The sequence below is a fragment of the Python bivittatus genome, unplaced genomic scaffold (assembly GCF_059951505.1).
Source record: "Python bivittatus isolate LINGU-HERP-01145 unplaced genomic scaffold, Pbiv_v1 ctg000330_np1212, whole genome shotgun sequence".
In the NCBI taxonomy this organism is placed as follows: Eukaryota; Metazoa; Chordata; class Lepidosauria; order Squamata; family Pythonidae; genus Python; species Python bivittatus.
In genome coordinates this window covers 56,549,381-56,571,002 of record NW_028277058.1, presented here as the reverse complement: position 1 = coordinate 56,571,002, position 21,622 = coordinate 56,549,381, and the positions used below count along the sequence as shown (strand labels likewise).

At 39.1% G+C, this 21,622-nt stretch overlaps 1 protein-coding gene across 25 annotated transcripts in view; it reads left to right on the top strand.

Annotated features, from left to right (window-relative positions):
* CELF2 (CUGBP Elav-like family member 2) overlaps nucleotides 1-10,944 on the top strand; it is a 545,664-nt gene extending 534,720 nt beyond the window's left edge. For all 25 annotated transcript variants that reach the window (XM_088141376.1, XM_088141375.1, XM_088141380.1 and 22 more), the window contains one exon: nucleotides 782-10,944. The gene's annotated coding sequence lies outside the window, so the exon portion shown is untranslated. The remainder of the gene's footprint in view (nucleotides 1-781) is intronic.
* The last annotated feature ends 10,678 nt before the right edge of the window (nucleotides 10,945-21,622 follow it).

The following is a 21,622-nucleotide window of genomic DNA, read 5'->3' as shown; positions in this document are numbered from 1 at the left end:
AGACGTAGAGATCTGTTTCTAAAGCTACAGGGTTTAAAAATAAATAAATAAAAAAGAACAATACTTGATGTTTCTTGAAAGATAAAATTTAATAATAATAATAATAATAATAATAATAATAATAGATACAAAAGAAAGCCACAGGCCTGTAAATTTTATTTGTAAAAAGCATTTCTATTTTTATACAAAAATTTTTACTGCCTCAGAAATAATGGAAGTTATTTATTGCCTATTGTTAACTTATTGGATACCTAAAGACCAGCTCTGTCTGGTAGCTAGATCATTTTGAAGTAGTCTCTAGAGTACACGTGCCAAGAATGGGTGCTTTTTCACCGTTGAACCCTACATCTTTTATGGTTCATAATTTCTATCCTCCTGTTTGTATTTTGTCTTTGTTAACTTGTCCGTTCTTTCCATTATCTACTTTAAAATTTAGTTGTCTTGGGGTTTTTTTTCCTCTCACTCTTTCTCTTGATTCCCTTCAATCCACTTCTGCACCTCTTGATGTTACCTCCGTTGAAATGGGGTCTTGATTCCCCCCCTTTTCCCTCCCCAGATGAAACAAGAATCCATTTTCTTTAACTCCTTTCCAATGGATTCTTTGGGACTCTTTCATTGTGGCCGTCGTTGACCAAGTGTACAGTTAATGCAAATTGTGTGAATGGCTGGGACTCTAATGATGAAAAATTTGCATTAGTTTTCTCCTGCACCCATTAAAATGATTTTTGTTTCTGCTGCATAGACTCTCCATAACTTTTTCCTCTTCCTTGTTTTTCCCTAGACATCTTCATGCCCGTTAGTTCATCGTTTGCCTAGCATGTCCCTGTGACGTCTTTAAAAAGTTTCATCGTCCCGTCATTGTTTCTGATGTCTTTCTGACCTCACATCATAATTTGGTTCTCCTACTGATCTTTGATCTATAGTTTGAACCTTTGAAATTTGCATGTGACCTCATCTAGCTATATGAATTCTGGGAAGTCAATGTGAAAAGCATTGCTGCATTTATGCAAGATCAAAATTTATTCGTAGTCAAATTAATGATAGGAGTATTAAAACACACACACACACACACAACCTGTGGCAAAATGTTTTGTTAAAGTTTTCGGTGTTCCTTTTTCCCTTTTCCCCCCTTTTTTTCTTTTCTTTTTTCTGTTGAAAAAAAAAACAGACTTGAAAGTATTAGACAGAGGCTGGCATTATGGCTGGTCTCTTAATGACATAGCAATATGTGTCCACAGGCACAGAATGTTGGTTTCTAACAGACTACTTCCGAAATAGTTTGAAATGAAGAACTGTCTGATTTTAAGTCTCTAGAGGTCTGTAATAGTTTTTACATTTTTCAGGCAGTGTAAAGTTTTTTGATAAGGCCATTTTAGGTGGCTCACTTTCTCATTAAGAATATATATATATAGAACCACTTTTTGTAGATTAGTATAAAAAATATTTACCCTGTTTTAGGGCAAATGCTACCTATTTGTCACCTTTTGCTGAACTGACTCACAAGTTAGACAATCCATGAATTAATGCACATGAAAATTACCTATATTTTATACTGTTTTGATGTACAGGAGAAAGGTTATTGTAAGCTACTGTTTCATTTGGTGCTTTTGTGAATTAAGTTGTGGTCTCATCATTGGGGGGGTTCCTCATGATCTTTAAGTGTTCTGTGTTTATAAACAACAGGTTTGAAATTGGTTTTTACTTGAACATCAACAACAGAACAAAAAAAATGAATTTCAAAAAATGAAAAAAGTTGTTTGCTTAAAATTTAAAAAAAAAAAAAGTTTTCATGTGAAAAATAAAAACTATTCCAGACTAAGTTTGTGTTGGCTTCTGTGAGGCATTGATGTCAATTTTTTTAAAATTATTATTGTGGACAATTTCGATGTGTTTGTGTTCAGCAAAATGTGATTCAGTTTTCCTTTTAAATAAATAAATAAGAAGAACTCGGTGGGGGGAAAAACTTAGTGCCAAATTCCAAAGGTACTTCTCTTCCTAGAGCTTCAGTGTGTTTCTTGTGTGAAGTAATTTGATAACATGGGTATTTTATTATGTGTTTTGTATAAATCCCTAATATTTAAAGGAAAAAAAAGAGGTTAAAAAGTTTGTTAACTTGCTATCCTGTGGTCTTGTTGCCTGAAATTGTTGTTGTTTGTTATTTCTCTTGGATGTTTTTTGTAAAACATTGTATAAGTGCCCATGTTTCCCTTTTCTAACCATTCTGCGCATCAATGCTGTGAATGCAAACCTCACAATGTAATTTCCTCATAATGTATGGAAACCTCTAAGGTGAGAAAGTTTTGAACTTTTAACCCTTTCCACCCAGAGCTGTCTTGAGTGTTAATACTTTTATACATTCACCATTTTGCTGTTTATTTTTATATATACATACACACACGCACGCACACACACATGCCTAATTTTTTGTGCTTTATTTAATACATGGTTGAAATCAGAAAAATGCACAGGGCAGATCTGAAGGACAAAAAAATATTTTACTGCTGTTTAAATTTCTTCTGTATCTATAACTAAAAAAATATTTAAAATAGAAATTGTAGATCTCCTTTGGGTTTTTTTTTTTTAATCTTTTCTTAAAAAGAGCCTTTAATATGCTGCTGGAATATGATATTCAGTATTTAAAAAATAAAAATAATCCTTTAATTATGTATTGTGTAACCACTCCTAGATAGGAGACGTTAACCCACAATTTGAAATCATGAAGAAAAAAATATTTTTGTAAGAAAAAGAAATGAACTTTTACTTAAGTCCAGTGCACTAGAACTTCCTGGATGAAACTTCCTTGTGCACTGCAACTAACTTTTTACGGATGAGGTTTACACACGTCTAAATGCTCTGATGTGTTAGCTGCCATATTTGTAATATATTGGTACAGATGCAATAGATACAAATTAGATACAGCGGTATCTTTTGTTAGCAGGATTGATTTCTGTTAGTTGGCGAACATGCAGGCTTCTGGTTTGTAGTGAATGCTTGAAAGGCAGAAGCGAAAGATGGCAGTCCGTCAGGCTGAGAACAAATTGCAGTAGCGCGCAGTCTGTTTTCGTGAGGGCAGACCTTTAGGGCTTCTGGATGCAAGCTGTTGATGCTCTGAGAAGCGGTAGCATGCACGGTGGTTTACATGGAGGGGGGCCTCCACTGATGTGAGACTGGCGCTGCCCCCCATGACACGATGGGGTTGCAGTAGGTCCTGGGAAGCTGAGCTGATGACTATCAGCCAGGCTCCTGTTCCAGAGGAGATTGCAAAAACGGTGTTTCCTCTGGAGCTGTGGGACAGATGGTGTCCTACTTGAGGGACTTGCAGGACTTTCCACCTTGCCCTGTCTCCCAGTCCTGGGATTTCCCATGTGATCCCTGCGGTGAAGGCACCACAGGCCCTTGTCACCTTTTCCTTTTCTTCCTCAGCTCTTCATAGCAGCAGACGGGACCCAGTTGCTCTTTTCAAAGCTTTCCTTTCCTACATTGCAAAAAGAAAACTTAGTGAGGGACAATCCAGGAAGGTAGCAAAATGGTGTCTTGCTGCTGTTTTTAGCATTCTTCCATTAAGCATTGCTAGTCTTCATCTAGCCCCATCTCATGTTTTCCAACCATGTGCATAGGTCCAAAACCTAGAGTTTCAAAGATGATGGGTCAGGGTCTCATCCCAAGGCGTTCTAGTCCACACCTTGGAAGAGAACCCCCATGTGGGTTTCAAGCCATACTCCTGATTTTCTTCTCCGCCCCTCTCCTCCCTGCACCGGATGCACCCCTTTTTTCTTTGTTTAATTCAGTACAGGAAGCTGGCCAGAAATGCTCCCCAGCTTTGCAGTGAAGACAGGGCAGCCCTTTGCTCTGAGCATTTCATGGGCATGCCATGCTTGGTTCTGAACATCAGTGGCATTCTTAAATGCAACAGGGAGCATTGCTAAATCAGAGCTTTCTGATCCACCTGCCATATATATTTCAGAACGTACATAGCTTTTTCCATTCGACACAGCTACTGTGTTTGCTGCAGCTGAATTACAAGGAGACACAGGCCCAGGCTTCGTGTTGGGAGACATAGCTAGTTAGGATGTCTTGGCCTGGGCCCTCAAGTGTTCAGAAATTCAGAAAATCACACCTGCCATTCATATTTTATGTAGTTACACTATGGCAGAAATGTTGGGAGAAGAGGAGCTCAAATAGGGGAGGCAATTCTGGAGCAGGTGTTTAGGATTTTTTTTTTCTAAAGTGGGTAAGAAAAGTGAAGTCTTACCCTTACAATACAAAGATTGTGGCATTTTCCAGAGGTGTCCACAGGGTATGGTCACAAGAGTCAAGATGGTGACTGCAACAGGGCACATGAAAAACAGAACTTCGGTTGTCACAGCCATCTTGACTTTTGTGCTCATACCCTGAGGACACCCCTGGTATTTACTATGATGCAATCCTTTGTGTGCCACAGCTCATTCCATAAGCAGCATGAAGCCACAGGCTGAGCTAACAGTACATATGCTGTACATCCACAGCGGAAGGCCCTACAGCTCACAAAAGTTTGTGCCATCGTAAATATGATCATCTTTAAGATGCTGCAAGACTTCACCATTTCTACTCACTAAAAACATGACATGGAAATGCCACAGAGGACTTGTGATCAATTTTGCTACAACAGTCTAACCCCATAAGACAGTTACAGAGTTTGTATGTTTATTGTTCCTGCTGAGTTCTGTTCACTTAATAGCCACAGCGTTCCCCTGAAGTAGGTAGAGGTGGAGTCCTTGGGGTTCTCTGAGTTTGGTTGTTTTCTTGCAGACGTTTCAAACAACCATCGAACAACCATTTCTTGCAGACGTTGCAAACAACCAAGGTCAGAGAACCCCAAGGACTCCACAGTTCAACCCTGAGCTACATATATTCTCTTCTATTGGTTAGATAGAAGTGTTCTGCATAACTCAGAAGCTTGCATGGTCCATCAGTAGAAAGCGATCAAACATAAAGGTAGTTGCTTAGCTATTTTGTATCTCTTATTATCTGTTTTAACAATATATGGGCACAACCCTGCAAGTATTTACTGTACTACTATCTGTTCACATCAAGCAGAGGAAAAGTTCTGCAGATCCTTAGATTTTACAGAATAACAACCAGGAAACTAGGGAATGAAAACACTTCACTGCCTTTTTTTTTTTTAAGTTAGATTAAACAGAATAGCATTCCTATTCATAAACTAAATTTTGGTATTCTGTAGTGGCAAATATAAACCTCTTTCCAAGCCAAGATTATTTCAGCAGCTTTTCATGCTACTGATAAAAAGTGCCACAATCATTTCCTATTGTCTTATCCTTTTTACTCTCATTTAAAACATCTCCCAATTTCCTCTTTCCCTCAATCTCCCATATAAATTATTTTTAAAAGGCAGGTGATAATCTACCCCATTTGCTTTTACATTCTTTTTTGGGGGGGGTATGCTTATTTTTAGAGAAACCCTTGGACAGCAAGGACTAAAATCCAAATAATGCAGAGAGGGAGAGAAGAAAGCAAAGAGAAAAAGAAAAAATTGTAAAACTCACACACATTCTCAGTTATACATAAATGCTCCATGATTGTCTCATTGTTTCTTCTTCTTCTGGGGCCTTGCTGAATCCTTGAGGGCTAACTTTGTACTTCTTGCATGCATTTTCCTTGCTGAATTATCACATGCACAGTAATATGATGTGAGATCTTTAACATTTGTCCAGGACCTTGTTCAGCATCTAAAATTTCCCAGATAATTATGCTTTGAAAAAAAAAATCAGATCCCATGTAAGAAAACTGATACTCCAACCTCCTTTCACCTCAACAGGGCTTGCATCAAAACCCCATCCAAAACTTGTAAAAATGGCAGCAACGTGTGTAATTAACAGTACATGTGGCCAGCACAATTATGAATACTTTGTCCTGCCACGCGCTGGTACTAAACTCCATAACTTCTGGAATTCATATGAATTTGCACCTGTCCAATGTGGGAAGCTTTTCTCTCTCCCTCCCTGCCAGCCCCATTCCTCATTATTTACCAAGCAACGTTCATTTTACAGCACCAAGGGAACTCTTGATTTTAAAGAGAAGTTCAATTTGCAATCTTAGCCCACTTTCCGAGGGACAAAGAATTGGGAGGCAAAGAAGGAACAGGCATAAACAGGAAACAAAAGTTGCCACTTTCTCGACAATTTCCACCCCTGAAAAGACACACCGCTGCTGCATTTGCAGCATAAAAGATTGCAAGGAAAACCAGCTAGCAAAATTATAGCTTCACACCAAGGCCTTTACTAATGCACTGCACTTGCTGTACACGAGTTCTTCATATATAAAAGATGAAACATTGAAGGGAAGCTGTGAAAGTGCAAAGGGCTTTTATTTGCAGAGGAAGAAAACATAACAATAAACAAGCCAGGAATGATTGCATTTCAAAATTTAACTCCAAAAGCACAAAGCAGTATTTTTCCAACCAAATTAGTTCAGTTATGTGAAATGGCCATATTCAAAGGAGTAACAAGTTCATCTTTCTTTCACCATAGGGGTTATTTCTCGGCTTGTGCTACTCTTTGGATCATTTTGCTGTTTCTGTTTCTATTAACTTAAGTGCTAATTAACAAAAAAAATTAAGTAATTTCATTGTTTTTCTAAATAATGTCATATCCTGTGTACCAGATTTTGGGGAGGGGGGAGGACGTTGTGCTGTGAGAAATTGTTGTTTGTCAACTAACAACAACTTTTTAAGTTGAGAGCATCAAAAACTTGGGAGATGGTCCATTCATATCACAGATGTGGCATCCATACTCAGAGAATTCCTCCTGGCTCAGCAGAGATCAGTGTTGCTCCATGGAAGTTACTCCTGGACCCCTAAATTGTCTTAAGAGGGGAGGGCCTTCCCGGGACTACTGGGCCCTTCAACATCTGGGCAAGTTCTGCAATCATGTGCAGAAGGAAGAAAGCAGATGTTTCTTCAACCCTCTATGAATTCTCAGTGTATGGAAGCTGAGCCTGTGGTACAAATGGATTATAGCCTAGGGTTTTGTTTCTTCCTATTTTCTTTTTGTCTAAGAAAAGCCAAAGTTACTGCAATGTAGTGAGAAACTGTAAGACTATTTGAGTATTGTTTCTGTTTTGTTGATGCATTTGGATTTTGCTGTTTGATGGAATTTGAGCCAAAAGCAAAATGGAAAACAATATGAGGAAAATAAAACCAACCAGCCAACCACAGGCTTTCCTACTTATAAAACTTGATTGTATGTACGCATTTTGTACCAGTGCAACTTTTTATACTGGAGATTTAAACAAAAATGGGAAAAATAGTGGCTTACTCTTGTGGGGCCCCCAATCATAACTGTTTTTCAGGTTTGATTTCCAGTTGGTAGAAAGAAAGTTGGCTTAGTTTAGAAAATTAAAAAACAAACAAACTTTGGCTTGGTTTAATTATTTCCATTTGCTTATATTTAGTGTTTAGAATTTTGTCTTTTAAAACACGCGGTAAGTTTCACTTTTTATTCTGTATTGTGCAGTTTCACAATATAACAATAAATTAGAATTTAGGAGTACACAGTCACTTTAAGTGGATATATGTATTAGGGTTGTTTTTTTTTTTTTTTTTAAAGTAGGGTTTGCTTTTTTGCTGTTTAGATCAAAAGGTTTTTCTGATTCTTCTGTCTTCATTGTGAACATAACCGTGTAGTTGAAACAGTCAAACTTATTTTTGTAACGTATGTTATTGTGTGATGCAGTTTTTTGCTTCTGTCTCCAATATTAAACCATTTTCCTAATACTTGTCTCACTTTCTCTCTGTGTGTTGTAATGTTGGTAGTCATTCCGTGTTGGTAATACATTTGCACACCTCACTGTTGCACGTCCCTGTTGATTTTTTTTTTTCTATTTGTTGTGTACAAAAGATACAGTCGATTCCACTAAGTGAACCTCTGATTGGAGAATGAATGCAATTTGGTGTATTTACCCCATCTTCTTTGCCTCCTCCACCCCCAGTTGCCTTTGATTGTAATTACTAGGGTGAAGTCACATTGAAGATGCCTCTAAAAAGATATGCCTGTCTGTGTGTGTGTGTGTATGTGAGAGAGAGAACCTACATACAGAGAAAGAATCAAACTCACAAAGTTTTCTCTAATTAATGACTAAAAAGGGATATGCTTCTGTTCTGTAGGAGCATGTTAAGTTTACTACCAAAATAATTACTTGACGGGAAGAGAAACAACAAAACATTTGTATGTTTCAGAACTACTCAGCGATGCTCTGGCAGCATACCCAGTTAGTTCACCAGTTCTCAGAAGTATACATTTTTAACCACAGGTAGAAGAGCCTAAGCTAAATTTTACCAGGCTTATTACAGACATCTTTAAAAGTTTGAGAGCTCAAGGAGAACACTGAATTATTAAAGCTAGTGGAAGTCAAAAATAAGTAAACTGTTAACAGGAAAGGTGCTGAACTGGGCTTTTTTGAATTTAGCATGCAAGGTAGCTCTTTTTATGGTGGGTGATCAAACCACTTAGGTTGCCCCTAAGAGCAGGTGATGCTTTAGAAAAAAAATCCAGAGAACAAGGTACCGCAAAAATATAGATAGGCCCTAGTGATGCTATTTTGATTTTGCCCAGTGCAGTGCTCTCATCGAACCCACCAACCACTGACTGTAATGGGATTTCTGTTATTTTTCTTCATCTACTTCATCAGACATTCAAATTTATCAGGTGGGAAAGGGAACTTTCTAGAAAGAGGAATTTCTCTCCCCATGTGGGACTCAAGCCATACAGTATCCTTTTCCCCAAACTCAGGAATTTAAGACCACTTAAAAGTGCTCTTATGAGATTTTGCTTGTGATGTTTATGTCCCCAGTTAGTATTCTGGTTGTGACAGGATTGAGTGAGCTGTACTCAGTCTCATGCTTCTGCCAACTCAGTTTGAGGGAAGTGCACATAGTATATAGACCTAGTTCGCCTGCCTTTTGCTTTATGGAGCCTGGTTTACAAGCTTCTGGGCTTGCAGATTTCAAAAGCAAATTATAGAGGGATGTTCTGCCCTCTGTTCTTAACTGCCTGCGATGTGGCTTCCCTGGTGCCAGCTTGCTCAAATCCCAACCTCTTTTTCTGTTTTCCAATTACCTCAACAGTATAGCTGCACGATAGGACCATAACTGATGAGGTAACAGGGTGCTTGTGATGTCACAAGAAAATAAACTCTCTTGTAACAATATCAAAAAAGGAAATGGCTGTCATCTTCCCAGAAGATAACAGGAGCCTTAATTGTGAAACATGCTGACAATCACTTATTCCAATGTAAAAATGCAAGCTTTAAAAACATGGAATCAAAGCTTACTTGGGTGTACATCTGCAACTGAATAACTGTAGGACCAATTTTTTTAAAAAAGGATGACTGGAATCAATGTGGTTTGATAAACCAAGTGGAAGCCCCCCTCCCCAAGGAGAATCTGGATGCAAGTCCCATTTCGACAACTCAGTTCCCCTGCCAAGCCATTTATTTCTTTCAGCTGCATATCAATGCTTTGTGAAATATACCTCTCTGTGAGCCAGTTCACACCATGAATTAGTCTGGCATAAGAGTGACTCAAACCAGTTCAACATTTTTCTTGTACAATCAGATGGTGAAGCAGGAAATGGGAAGTGAGAATTCTTGGCAGTTAGGAGCTTTTGCCTCTTATTTATTTCAGATGTATATAAAATTCATAGGCTGCCAAATGGCATTTGAAGCTATATATTTTAAGCCATAATTATATACCCCTCCCTGGCATTCCAGGATAAAGATTCTATAAACAAAAATGGAATAGATTATCTCCGAGTTAATGAGACAAGCTTACACTGAGAAATCGTAGTATGTGACGGTAGACAGGATAAAAATCAAACTTCCCTGAATGAGAACAGTTGCTCATGTTACAAAGAAATTGCAGGAGAAGCAAGCCAACTTCCCTAACTGGCATCTTCCAAATGTTCTGGGACTATATCTTCCAGTGATTTGAAAATTCTGTGAGGTGTTGTTCCACCATATCAGAAGGACCCCAGGTTGGGCAAGATGGCTCAGCTGCATCATATTTCTTCTATATTGTCTACAGCAGACCTGCTCAAGCAGTGATCCAACATGCAGCACACCCTCTGTGTGTTTGTGGCTTCTCAGCTGGTTGACAGTCTTGTTCTCGCAAACCCAGACAAGCTGGAAAAATAGAACATTTTCCTGAGCCCTGGTTAGGTTAGAGGCTGGGTTTCAAACCATGCAGGCCTGGTCTTAAAGCAGAGGCTAGAATGACATATAATATCAGCAAGTGTTTGCTCCAGATATGCATAGGAAATGTACATGACAGTACAAGAGAAACAGCACCAGTTTGACTCTGCAGATGACATTAGAGGTGGATCTGTCCCTAGTTGGAAGTTCACCTGGGAAAAAATAATCTATTAAGTGGCTTGGGGGCAACAGGGGAAAGTCTGAAGCATTCCCACACATCAGTTGCCCCAGGCATATGCTCTTGGATTCCAATATTTGAGGAAACATGGAGCTGGTAAACTGCTGAGGAACTGGCAGATCCAGAATCTTCTTATACTTGTATATACAAGCCCCACTTGGTCTGTCTTTGTAACCATTTTTGGAGATTACTTGTCATCTCCTTTTTTTGCTACTGGACCCAATGACCCCAGAGACCCTCAGAATCCTTTCTGTTGATGAGCCATCTTGAGATGATACCTTCTGCATTTTGAATAGGAGAACATTTCATCTTTGATCAGCTATACATATCAACCCATAGGGGCCTATCTAGCCATACCTTCAAAATTCAGGTGTTAATTTTTCAGCACTAATCTATGTGAACAAGAAAATCTAGTTTTCTAAAAGGAAAATGTCTTCCTGGGAACTCCTCTGGAAGTTCAATGGACCTTCAAATATATATATATATACACACACACATATATATATACACATACATACATACATACATACATACATACATACATATTTGCCCCCAGTGTCCTTACCTTCATCAAAAATCAGCCATTCCTTTCATGGCAATGGTACAAGGGCTCATTGCAGACAATGATATGTTTTCAGCAGTGCTTTCAATCTGGTTAGACGTCATAGAAGCTGCAGTCCATATGTGGGGTGTGAAAAAGATCATGATGGTGGCTGCAACTGTGTGATCAAAACACCACCCCTTCTCTTTACATGACTCATGTAAAAAACTGGCAGAGCTTCAAACACCCTGTCATGGCCACCATCTTGACTTTTCTCACACCTTCTCTCCCTGGTACAGTGGGAAGTATCCATTGGGACATTAACCAGAAAGGGTCAAAGCCATCACATCTCATCATAGGAAGGCTTCTTTTAGAGTCCTCCCCTTCCCAAAATTATGTGTATCCTTACTATAGAGCAACTGTTACCTTTTTAAAAAAAAAAAAATCCCAATCTGGGGGTCTTCAGGCATTAGACTATCAAAAAATAAAGTGTACTGTGTTTCATTCCTGATAAGTGAATAAGGTATTGTGATCAAACAATCAGGTTATTCACTTATCAGGAATCGACTGTACTGATAGTTTGTTTTGTTCTTCATCTCCTGTTGTAATTTCACTACTTTGCTGTGTCCTGTTCGTTTCTCCTCCTCTCCTCCTTCTTCCTCTTCTCCTTCTCCTTCTCCTTCTCCTTCTCCTTCTCCTTCTCCTTTTTCCTCTCCTCCTCCTCCTTCTCCTCCTCCCTTTCTCTGGCCCTTTCTCCTCCTGCTCCCCGCTTTCTCCTTCCTCTCTTTTCTCAAATGCTCTAGCACAATCACTGGAAAGTCTCCCATCTTTTGATCATGAAACATGCTCTGAAAGTGGGGAACAACCATCTTAACAAAATCTATGCACTTGCTATCAGGAACTAAAATATTGGATGTGTGTTATATCTGCTAAGTACGTGATTTCTTAAATAAAGCTACTGAAAGGATTCTGTTTGTCTGTAAAACTTTTATGATGGGTTAAAAGAGTTTTTAGGGGTTGTGCTTTATTTTTGTTAAACTGAAAAGGGGATGCAAAATCTTAAAATTCTGCCATGCCAAATATTTCTTTTCTTTTCTTTTCTTTCCTTTTTTCTTTTATTTATTGATTATTTATGTACATTATGTTTAATCTATCCATGGAACTTGGGAAAACATGGCCTTTACAAAAGAGGGAAAGGGCACATTTTGGGGGCACAAGCAACAATTTCTTGAAAGCCAAGATTGTTAATTAAAACCTGTTCCTTTTACAATGTAAAGGCTATATTAAGTAGAAAGATTATTTTTCTTACTAAATATGAAGCCATTTTTGGACACCAGAGAACGGTTAAAAGTGTCTGATGTTTGCCATATACCATAATAAACTTATTACGTGTCTGAACTGTTGTTTGTGTGTTACTGTAGAGTCCATGCAGAAAATTCTTACTTTGAGGTGCATACTCTGGACAAATGGCAGTTTAGAACAGTGTAGCAGTCAGTGCACCTGTCGACTGGGCTCATACTTACTGAAAAATCAAGAACAGAAATAACCAGTAATGACAACTTTCTTTTTCCATTTTCTCTATTTTTTTTCCCCAACTTTCCTCTTGATCTAGTCTCACAATTTTGGGGGCTGTTGCTGAAATCTGACAAATGAACAGGGGGGAAAAATCACATCCAAAAGCTTTTAAGGACATAAAATGAGAGAAAAAGAGACATCTCTTTCACAACTCAAGCTTTGATGAACATGTTCACGTGTAGGGTACTTTTAATATGTACGAAGAGATGATGTAGACATCCAAGCAAAGCTTAGCATGCTCAATTTACTAGTACAGAGAAGGACACAGTACTTTTCTTTGCAATAAAATATTTAACATAAATCACTTGTTTCCTCACCGTGACTGATACTACTGGCAGTGACCTCCCTCACTTATAGTTTTCCAGTATATTATTAGTAATTTATGAATTATTGAATGTAACATATTGTTTTCAATGACTACACAGTATGAAGCTTTAAGCAAGAATAAATATCAAGAACCATGATCAACACAGTATAAATCGCCACATAAAATTATAACCTACAACAGGTTGAGTCAAAGCAAAATTTGATCTCCTTTGAATGTCTCATGAAATTGAGGTATGAACTCTATACATTTTTTAAAAATCACATTGGGATGGGGTTCAAATCTGTGTATTACGTTATACTCCAGGAACGGTTTCCACTTTGAATGAAATTCTATGCAGGATTTGCTTCTAAGGAACAAAGTTATTCTGAAGATCAAAGCATACTTCTACAACTTGGTTAATCGTTCTTCCAGAGAAGCAGACAATGCCCTTGTGGCAGTTTATAGGCCTATCTCAGATGCATCTGGACAAAGAACTAGCTGTGAAGCCAGTTTAGTCCTAAAAAGTGCACATCACCATCGTCATCTAAATTTGTATACCACCCAATTCCCAATGACTCTGGGTGGTTCACAAGAAAACAACACTAAAAGGAACAAAACAATATAATAATAATAAAGAACAAGGAATCAAAGCCGGCAAACCAGACAGGAGCCAAAACATATCCATATCACCTAAAGGGGCCTTCAAACAACCTTGCTAAAGGCCAGCAGGGTAGTATCATATCATATCAACCTGTCAATGCAGCATCACACGCTGTGGCCATGTAAGTCAGCTTCCAAGCAGAAGCTTGAGTCACGATCTCATACTGATGTCCCCTGTACAGGACTAGCTTAGCTTATGATGATGCCTATCAAGCAGCAGAATTCAACTGGTAACTGAAAGGCAACTTGTGAGTAAAAAGTTAAATGTAAGGCAAAGCTCACTGGGATTAAGTGGGTGCTCTCCGTGTCTCCCAGCAATCACCTGTCCTCAGTGATGGAATGTCTTTTGCATTGCAAAGCCTCTCTAGCAGCTGGGGAGTTTTCACTGTCCATTGCAGGAGAGGAGGAAGCAAATGAGCTGGTTCTTGATCTGTCTATTATCTCTGGAAATTTAACACAATCATCCACTGTGAATACTTTATTGCTAATACATGCCAAAACAAGGGTTTAGATTTGGAAGGGTCTCCCCCCCCCCACATTTCTATTTCTATTTCTATTTCTATTTCTATTTCTTTCTTTCTTTCTTTCTTTCTTTCTTTCTTTCTTTCTTTCTTTCTTTCTTCTTATTCTTTTTCTTTCTTTCTTTCTTCTCTTTTTCTTTCTTTCCTTCTCCTTTTTTTCTTTCTTTCTTTCTTCCCTTTTTTCTTTCTTTCTTTCTTTCTTTCTTTCTTTCTTTCTTTCTTCTTCTTTCCTTCCTTCCTTCCTTCCTTCCTTCCTCTTTCTTTTTCTTTCTTCTTATTCTCTTTTTCTTTCTTCTTTCTTCTTTCTTTCTTTCTTCTTCTTCTTCTCCTCCTCCTCCCCTTCCTTCCTTCCTTCCTTCCTTCCTTCCTTCCTTCCTTCCTTCCTTCCTTTCTTTCTTTCTTTCTTTCTTTCTTTCTTTCTTTCTTTCTTTCTTTCTTTCTTTCTTTCTTTCTTTCTTTCTTTCTTTCCAATGCTGCAGCTCAAAATACTCTTAAGTCCTTTTTATCCCTATGGTAACCACCAAACATTTATTTGTGGAACACGATGACCTAAGCTGCAAAACATTCTTCAGAAGCTCCTGGCTCTTCAAAAACACTAAGTGACCTGAAGAAGCTTAAATAACAGAACAACTAGAAGGAATGAAAAAGAAATCAGATATTTTGTTTGAATTACCAAAAAGGACACCCTTTCTAACATTTGCATAGGACCATCATGCTTTTGGCTTAATAGAAACAAATATTGTATATGGTAAAGATGGAAGTGGTTTGTCATTATTGCTTTCTCTAGGATATTTTTTCAACTTTCCAGGAATTTTTAGGTAGTTTCCCCCTCCTGAGTGCTAATTAGAGTTGACCCTGCTCAGCTTCTGAAACTGGCCAAGGGTGGCTGAGTGCCACCCTACTGAGGCTTAATAAACCTACTGAGGCTTAATAAACATAGGGCTGCATGACTGAGCTATTAGAGTTGTCATTGGGGGGGGGGTGGAAAATGATGGGAAGATGTCCCAGTCTGGCTGTAGATATTTAAAACTATTATTTTATTTTGATTAAAAGTGCTTACAAATATCCCAGCTTGCTAGTTCCATGCAAGAAGCTGATTGGCATCCTTCATACATAAGAGGGCATGTTTGGAGTAGAATGACATCTGCTGTACTAGAAGTTCATCAACAGAAAAAAAGAAAAATTCATGCAAAAAGGAAATCAATGCTTTTTTTTCAAGCAATCTTTAAATTCATTTGAAGCTCTATCAAACATAAAAGGTCTCATTTTTCACACCAGCAAGCCTTTTGTTCAAGTGGGGATTTTTGGGGTCCCCTTATCAGAATTAATTTGGTCCAAGTATCAAAATTATCTGGGGGGGCCAAGTAGATTACTTAATTAGTCCCAGTTTTCTTACTTACTGAAGAATCAATGCTTTTTCCATTCCATACCCTGGGCTGAATCCTGGCTGCAAGGGATCCAAATAATTCATTCCTTCTACAAGTATCTGAAGTTGATTCCTGACCATGCTCTCAATAACTTTTCACAAAACATTGAGGCTGGAGACTGGATAGGAGTTATCAAATATAGCTGAATTGAAAAATGGTTTTTTAATACACCCTTGAACAGGCATCAATAGCCTCTTGAATTTAGCCTGCAATGTCCCTCCAACTCTGTCTGCTACCTCAGGTTTCACAAGCACAAAAGGATCCCAAATCACATTGCATCACTTCACTCTTCTCTACCTAATGAGTATCCAATCCTGAATGAATATACTCATTCAGAATCCCAAAACTACATTTCCCTCACCATGACTCCATCACTGAATTCTAAGCATAATATAAATGTAAGAAGAACACTGTGCATAAAAATTCGCCTTCTAGTCTACTTATCAGGTCCTGGCATCAACTTCAAGGAAGACCAACCTTAGTTCCAACCTCCCCCCAATACCTATAAAAAGATTTAGTCTAAGCCTTGATTCAGCACTTCGACGGAGCCATCAAATCAACCAAGGACAACTGCTAAGCATGAAAAGTCCCTCCACTGCTAATCCCACAACCCACAACCCGCCACTCACCACCACCACTCATCTCCAGAAAACTTGGAAGGCTAACTTCAACTTCACTCTACCCCTACCCCTAACCATAAAAAATAGCTCCCCAAAGAAAAGCAGTCACAGGATAAGATAACCTTATGAAACACACAAAAAGGTGTATTCTCAAGAGGTTGATAGCATAAAAAAGGAGCATGAAATAAAATTAGAGAAATTACTTTTAGCTGGATAAAATACAGGGTAATGTTCACTATGATAATTCTATACTTAAAAGCCTAATCTTATTATAATAAAGAGAAGAAGCAAATAGAAGCTGTGCAACAAGAGTTACTCCTGTAGCTTTAAAAGCTGTTAAAATTCAGGAAATTGTAAGTGAAAGTGGAACAGGTAATAAGTTAAACCAAGATAAATTATTGTAATTTATCTGGACAAGGAGGAACAGCAAAGAGGATCTCTTTTAAAAATAATGATTTTGAGCAAATCATTAGAGGAGTCATCTAGTTTCTTGGATGATAATATTTCTGATCGTTAATAATAAGCACTGGAGAATACGCAGCCGCACCTTAAAACACAATTATCGCTGTATTGCAGCATTGTAAGTAAAGGCACGGAAGGGAAGAAATTCGCCCCCCAGAAACAGTTTTGGTATCTTAGCTCATTGATTTGACATGCGTGTTTTGTGAAAGAAAGAAAGAAAAAAACACTGAATGACACGATGTAGTACTCATTTTTGTCTTTCAAAATTGATTCCTTTTTTTAAAAAAAATCTCAGACCACATCATTCACAGTTCCAGCTGCAACGCAATTTACATCTGAAAAGCAGGAACACAATTTTTCCACCAACACAGCACAGATGCGTTGCCAGCAGTAGCTTCGTGGCCACAATAGATTTAGCTCCATTGACTGCAGATACATGGTTTGTAGTTATTTTCAGCTGGGGGAACCAGGTACTTTGTTTTAAGGGATGGGCCACATTTGATTCCATCTCCCCACGTCAATATTTCCTTGACAAGCCAATATGTAATTACTCACTAGGTTAGAACTGCTTCTGAGGAGCTCCACAAATCAGAGGACAACCCACTGGGTGTCCTGGCTAGAATAACCACAAACGAGGGGACTGTGAACGGGATCTCTGCAGCAAGGGACAGGGTACTTTCATGTTAAGACCCAAGGAATTTGGTGGCAATCAAGCTATTTTCTGAATCTTCTTCAGTACCCACCAGGCCATAAATCAACTCAATGGGCCAGCTTCACCAAACTAAAGCAATAAAAAAACTAAAGAGGGGAGAAATATCTAAGTGCACAGGGGCATCTGTTGGGGGGAGGGGGAGTCAAAATGGTGGCCCCGGCTGTGCAACTGAAGCCCAGCCATGTCTGCATGCGACACACGAAGAAAAGGACAGAGCTTTGACTGCGTGGGCCCAGCTGCCATTTGAGTTGCTCACTCCAGATCCTGCTGTAGGCTTGTATATCTATCTGGGTCTCTAAATTGCCCTTGCTAAGCACGTTGAGACTACAGCCTCTCATTTATCCTCCACTTCAGGGGTGTCTTCAGGGTGTGGTCCAGTAAGTCAAGATGGTAGCCATGATAGTACAAACAAAGCTCTGCCCATTTGTTTGTGTGTGTTATAAACAAGCATTTGGAGAAGACTCCTGAGTGTACCATGGACAGCCAAGAAAACAAACAAATGGGTCATCAAACAAATCGAACCACTAATGCAGCCCAAAACTGCACTGGCTCTTTTGGCAGGTACGGTACACTGCTGGCTCATGCTTAATCTGTGGTCTACCAGAACACCCAGATCCTTCTTGCAAGTACTATTGCTAAGCCAGGAACTACCTATTTTGTACCCATGCCTCTGTTTTTCTTCTGGGTGGATTTATAAATGTGACATATGAATGAATGAATGAATGAATGAATGAATGAATGAATGAATGAATGAATGAATGAATATTAAGTTTATACAACATTCTGTTTAAATAGCCAGCAAAAGCTGGACCACATCAAACCATATTGCCTGCTCTTGACTCTCCATAATCAGTGATTATATTTGTGGTGACCCTCTGCCACAACCTCATTCCCTTTATATATGTTCATATTCTACCCATAAATATTGCCCAAAGCATATATTCTAGCATTTTAATTCTTGGAGGCTTCCAGCATGCCAGTGATCCAAAATCTATATCTGCGTAGCCAAAAGTAGGAATGGGTGCTCTATGCCAATGATGTCCTTCCTTCTCTAGGCATTCAATGAACCAGAGTCTCATGGATGGGTGCTATTCACTTCAAACTGGGGCATGAATAGGTAGAGTTGAGTAAGTGTGTCTGGTGGTGGGCATAATAACATCACTTTATTAATTTATCGCCAGAGATTCTTCATTATATTCCATTGACTTCTCAATGGAGACATCAGCAAGTACATGCAAATCATTTTAGTTTCGGATCAGCCCACTCAATGAGTTAGAAGTGGGGTTATGAGCTCTGCACGCCACGTACGATAGAAGGGGGAATAAAATAAAGAATGACCTACTGATTTGACAGCAGAGTCGGAAGAATGCAGGAACATTCTATTCAAAGGATGTTATTACATTTCTTCTCTCCATTGACATTGAAGGTAAGGTATTCAAGCTTGCCAACCTGAGTGGTCTTCTGTACATGGCAGAAGTGACTCTCCATGCAAGGACTATGAAACAGGTCCTTGAGACACTAAGATGGAATCTCAGACTTGTCCTTCTGTATGTCGGGGTCAAGGATTCACTGTTTACCTACTTGCATGGCTTTGTCCATTCCAAGCGAGACTGGAATAGGGTAGAAAGAGAGGACTAATTCTTGGCAATGGTCTTCTTCCAAATAGAAGTAAACAAAACAGCCAAAGTAAGATGAACTCATTGTCCTTCACACGACAAATTCTCATTCAAGCTCCTGTACGAGGCACCCAAGTTCCAACTGAAGAATTGCTTTCAAAATGGTGCAGGAGACCCACAATAAGGTTCTGATCGGGGGGGTTCCAAAGAGAGGGGAGTCAGAAAGGTCAAGATAGCAGCCACAACCATGTGATCGAAGCCCCCACCCCTTCATTTAAAGGGTAGGGCTTCAGTCACATGGTTGTGGCCGCCCTCCCAACCTTTTTGACCCCCTCCCTGTGGACACCCCTGGGCCAGACGGTTTCAAACTATAAGTAATCAGAATATGTACAGAATGGGGCATGCAGCAACAGTCGAAGGGCTACCATTTTGGGGCTGCAGAACTCCCGATGGACAGTAAATGGCAACCAAATTCAACTGCAGCATTTTACAGGCATTGACACAAAGTCCTATTCTATTTGTAAACTTCCTATGGTTTCCTCCACTTCTCTTTTGAGAAGGAGATGTGCCCCTAAAACAGTGTTTTTCAACCTTAGCAACTTTACGATGTGTGGACTTCAACTCCCAGAATTCCCCAGCCAGCCATGGCTGGCTAGGGAATTCTGGGAGTTGAAGTCCACATATCGTAAAGTTGCTAAGGTTGAGAAACACTGCCCTAGAGGGAATGCTAATGAATAAAGTGACTACTTCCAGGTCTGATTAAAAACCAAAGCATTCTGCCTTATCTTTGGTGGTGTTTTTCCCTTACGATTTCAGAACATTTTTTTAAAAAGTCTCACGAACCATTTTTCATGGTCAGATCTGCAGGGTATGGTCAAAAAATCAAGACAGAGGCTGCCACGATGTCGTTGAAGCTCTGCCAGTTTCTTATGTGTGTTGTGTGTGCAATGCACTTAAAAAAGGGATGGAGTTTCATCACACCGTTGCAGTCACCATCTTGACTTTTTTGACCCCTGTCTGAGAGACCCCAAATACCTGCTCTTCGGTTCACTCCCATGTTGCTGCTTTTTCTACAGAGTGCTTCAAAATATGGTCTTTTGGGATACCGCGGAATTTTCCAATACGGTTTCTTTTTGCCCTCGGCAACAGACTGGTGGAGTGTTTGAGCTGGCTCTTAAATATATATATATATATATATATATATATATATATATATTCCAGATATCCGACTACATTTTTTTTATATCAGCCAGCACACTCTGGGCCCAGTGTCAAGATGACACCCCCCCCCCCAGAGTCACTCTGCAGTGAGCTGGGCAGTGACAAATTTGAACTATAAATAAATGAAATAAAAATGACAGGCAAAGTCCCCCAGTTCTTGCACATTACTACACTATAATTAGGTTTGGCTTATTGAACAGTTAGCGTTAGTTATCATGAACTCCCTCCCTTCTTCACTTTGCTCTGCAAACATAACCTTTCTCCCCAACATTGTTATCGGAAAAGATGTGATTGGAAAAAAAAGGAAATATAAAAAGAGATGATGCACTAGTTCAGCCAACTGTTTTTTCTGTTTATGTGTGACTTAATAATGCAGTTGGAAGGGGAAAAACAGGACTAGCGTATTTTTCCCTGTGCTTTCAGGCTTACTTCCAAAAAGAGCAGGGGGACTAAATCCTACCTCCAGAAGTAAACTGGGTGCAGTGTCAACGGGTCACTTGGGAAATGCGTGGGATCAAACGAGACATTGGATCAAGACAGAATGGGCGCTAAAGAAGGTGGACTGAATGCAAAAAGGAATGATCAATATGAAAGGTGGTTTGGTCATGGAGAGAGAATGAACGAGGTTCAAAGTGCAAAATAAATCTGTGAAGGAAGAATGAATGGGTCAAGAGGAAGACATGACTGGATGGGGTTGATGAGGTTTTCGGAAAAAGGGAGGGGATAAATTTAAAGAATGAAAGGCAGTGTATGAAATGATATATGGATGTGGTGGAACACAGGACAGAAAAGTATAGTAACTGCTGTTGGCATGAATTAGATATATACTATATTTCCTTTTTTTTGTTTGTTTTAACCTCCTGGTGCAATTTCCTTGGTTTACTACTTTAATTCTTGGTAACTTGTAGACAGGCCCTTTGGCTGCTGATCAGACATAGTGATAATAAATCCAGCCACCAAGAGCCCAACAATCTGCTTTACATAGTCAGCCCTTGTATCTTACTTCCTAAAACTATTGATCCATTTTACTCATTCTGGTTTGCTCTCACGTGCGTAACCTGACTCATCTGTCCTTTTACAATTAGCTATGGTCGCGCAGGTATTTTTCTAAAAAGCCAAGTCTGTGCTTGATGTTTTCACCTTGAGATGACAGAGAGTAAAGCTGGGCTGATATGTCCCCACTACTAAGCTTTTGTCAAGATCCAAGCATAGTCCGATAGTGAGTGCCTGCCAGGAAGATCCAGCTTATGTGATATGTCTTACAGATTAGGAGATATCAAATGTTTTCCTAAAATGTGCAAAGCAGATCATCTCCTCTCAAAAGACAGCAGGAACTGTCAGGTAGATTGAGCACCACCGCAACCATTAGACAGCTATAGAAGTACACTGAGAAAAGGCAAGGAATTGCAGAGAAGATGTAAGGATTCTTTGAATCCATCTTTACTCCAAAAAGTAAGACCATTGAAATAAGATCATTGAAATTCCTTCTATTTCTCATCTTCCAAAAATGAGTGGAGTCACTTATGTCGCTACAATG